Source organism: Podarcis raffonei, chromosome 2, assembly GCF_027172205.1.
Source record: "Podarcis raffonei isolate rPodRaf1 chromosome 2, rPodRaf1.pri, whole genome shotgun sequence".
Classification (NCBI taxonomy): domain Eukaryota; kingdom Metazoa; phylum Chordata; class Lepidosauria; order Squamata; family Lacertidae; genus Podarcis; species Podarcis raffonei.
Genome location: NC_070603.1, coordinates 20,539,511 through 20,542,943, shown reverse-complemented (window position 1 = coordinate 20,542,943; position 3,433 = coordinate 20,539,511). Strand labels below are relative to the sequence as shown.

Sequence of the window (3,433 nt, the reverse complement as noted above, 5' to 3'; positions counted from 1 at the left end):
ACCACAGAGCCGAGGACTTGCTGATCATAAGGTCGGCAGTTCGAATCCCCGCGACAGGGTGAGCTCCCGTTGCTTGGTCCCTGCTCCTGCCAACCTAGCAGTTCGAAAGCACCTCAAAGTGCAAGCAGATAAATAGGTACTGCTCCGCGGGAAGGTAAGTGGCGTTTCCGTGCGCTGCTCTGGTTCGCCAGAAGCAGCTTAGTCATGCTGGCCACATGACCCGGAAGCTGTATGCCGGCTCCCTCGGCCAATAAAGCGAGATGAGCGCCGCAACCCCAGAGTCGGCCACGACTGGACCTAATGGTCAGGGGTCCCTTTGCCTTTACTTTACCCCACCCATCTGGCATGTGTTTCATGTCCTAAACATTACTGGGGAGATGAGTTCAGAAGCAGTCGGTGCTCCATCAGAGAGCATGTGGTTGTTGGGCCTTTAGACAACCCTGACAACAGTGTCCACAATTATTTTGTGTTTCCCCCCTCCTCTTTTGGTTTGGATACTGGCAGCCCATGCCTCTCTGAAAACCAGTCATTCAAATCAAATGGAAAACCCCATTGGGCACTTGTATCATCTATAAGAAATGTTACATGATTTCTACATAACTGATCTAAGGGCATGCCACAACATGTGGAAGTGCCCTTCCTTGCCGCCTTCCAACTCATTAGGGAAGAGAAAAGTCAAGAAAAAAATCCAGGGTGAAATAACACCTAATTATGTCATGCAAATCAGTAGGGCTGCCACTTCCCCCCGCCCCCCAGCTGCATGGGACTTTAATAGCGACTTTCTTCCCCACGGACCACTCAGAATTTGCTGAGCGTCTTGACAAACCACTCCGTGATTGTTCTGCCTGTTGTAGCAATTGTAACATGCTGCACTAAATGTTGCATGGTGTCAAATTGTATTTTTTTTTATTGCTTCTTCTATTGTATTTTATTATATTGGAAATAAAAGTGACAATAGTACAATTTAAAATAAATATAAAAATGCCGTGCAAGGGATGATTTATTACTATTATTTCTATTGTAATTTTATTTTGTGAACCACCCTGAAACCTGCGGGTATAGGGTGGCATGCAAATTTACACCTGTATACCTGAAGGAGCGCCTCTGCCCCATCGTTCAGCCTGGACACTGAGATCCAGCACCAAGGGTTTACTCAGTACAGTCATACCTCGGGTTACAGTAGCTTCGGGATGAATATTTTTGGGTTTCGCTGCTCGCGCATGCGCAGACGATCAAAATGATATCACGCGCATGCGTGGAAGCGGCGAATCGCGACTGTAGTCTTGCTTGCACTGTAGAACACCCTCCTATCATATGTAAAAGAAATAAACAACTATCTGACTTTTAGAAGATATCTGAAGGCAGCCCTGTTTAGGGAAGTTTTTAATGTTTGAGATGTTTTACTGTGCTTTTGAATTATGGTGCTGGAGGAGACTCTTGAGAGTCCCATGGACTGCAAGAAGATCAAACCTCTCCATTCTGAAGGAAATCAGCCCTGAGTGCTCATGGGAAGGACAGATCCTGAAGCTGAGACTCCAATACTTTGGCCACCTCATGAGAAGACTCCCTGGAAAAGACCCTGATGTTGGGAAAGATTGGGTACAAGGAGAAGGGGACGACAGAGGACGAGATGGTTGGACAGTGTTCTTGAAGCTACGAACATGAGTTTGACCAAACAAACGGCGGGAGGCAGTGGAAGACAGGAGTGCCTGGCGTGCTCTGGTCCATGGGGTCACGAAGAGTCGGACACGACTAAACAACAACTGTGCTTAACGAGTTTAATTTGTTGGAAGGTGCCCAGAGTGGCTGTGGCAAACCAGTCAGATGGCCGGCATATATATATAATTATCATTATTTATTAATAATTATTATTATTCACCCATCTGGCTGGGTTTCCTGGAATCCCCGATTCCATTTTTGCAACATCCATGCAGAGGCCAGGTCTTGGAAACCATTTTTAAAAAATCCACATCTTTCCCAGGCTAAACAAGGTCACCTACAACTAATAGTCCTTGGATGGGAGTCCCCCATCCCTCCCCGCCCCAAACAGAGGGCTCCAGCAGAACGCGAGGCGAAAAATTCCTGCTCCCGCTTCCTGCCGCGGACTGACTGCAGAGTCGTCTAGCGAGGATCCTAATCTTGAGGATGCTCCCCATCGTGCGGGGGCGGGCGGACGGGGTCCTATTGAGCGAAAACCCGCCCGCCCTCTTAATGCCCTCCTCCTCTGCGCGAGGTTTTCCTCCTCCTTTCAGGAACGAGCCCTCCCCGCACGTCCAAGGATTTCCCCCATCGCAAATAAATTCAATTCATGTGTCAGATAAACAAGTCCGCATGACGTCAAGAGCAGGGGGGACGCTCTCCCTCCTGTCTCGGGTTTCTTGCAAAAGCATTGCGTCGCATGCACTCTCTGTGCAAGACCAAGCCTGAAGCAGCAAACGCAGCGATTGAAGTATTATTATTATTTATTTTTTGTTCTGGTGGGAATGCTGCACGCGTTTGTTTGTTTTTAAAGAAAAGATCCCGGTGCCACCAGGATCTTTGTTGGTTTTTTTTTATTACAACGCCCCTCGAGGGAGTTGCATGGCCTCTCTCTCCTTTGCTGCGCGAGGTCTGTCTGCATGCATGTGGCTCCGCGCGTGGGCCTCTCCTCCGCAGCAACGCCATTTCCCATTCGCGCTCCGCCGTGCGTGGGCTGCAGCAAAGGCTCCTAACGCGGCTCCCTAACTAGCCTTCCGAACGTGGCACGCCTGCAGCGGTCTTTTGCAGCTGCAGCAATCTTTTGCAGGGAAGTTTTTTTGTTTAGGGAAGTTTTTAATGTTTTACTGTTGTAAACTCAACAGTACAGCATTAAATAGAAAGTTGTAGATGATAGATAGATACTGTTGTACAGAAATAGAAATCCTGAATTATTTAAATGCAAATTCAGAAATAATTGAAATGCAGTACATCTCGCCACAGTGGGGAAACTGCAGCCAACTGATCTCTGTGCTGGCCTGCGCTGTACTGTACACTTGATTGGGAGCCGCCCAGAGTGGCTGGGGAAACTCAGCCAGATGGGCGGGGTATAAATAATAAATTATTATTATTATTATTGCAGCCCTGCTTCCCTGTGCAATGGAGGGGCCTTGCTGAGCGCCTCCCCAGGGAGGAGCAGCCAAGGGGGGGGGAGGGAGAACAGGGTGGCAATGCTAGCCCTTCCCCCTCCTCCCTCGCCCACTTCAAAAGCGAGAGTGGGGGCGGGCGGAGGAAACTCCAGGAAAGGCGAGGCTGGCAAAACAAAAAGCGGCTCGCGAAAGGGACTCCCGTTTCCATCACCCTTGTTTTGCAAGCCGTGCACGCCAGCTTAAAGTCCCAAATTCCGAGGCACGGACGGGGTTCGAACCCGCGATCTTCGGTTTACGAGACCGACGCCTTACCACTTGGCCACCGCGCC

At 49.3% G+C, this 3,433-nt stretch overlaps 1 non-coding gene across 1 annotated transcript; it reads right to left on the bottom strand.

Annotated features, from left to right (window-relative positions):
* Positions 1-3,361: 3,361 nt before the first annotated feature.
* On the bottom strand, positions 3,362-3,433 carry TRNAT-CGU (transfer RNA threonine (anticodon CGU)). The gene has a single exon. It is a non-coding gene; the product is annotated as a tRNA-Thr (tRNA).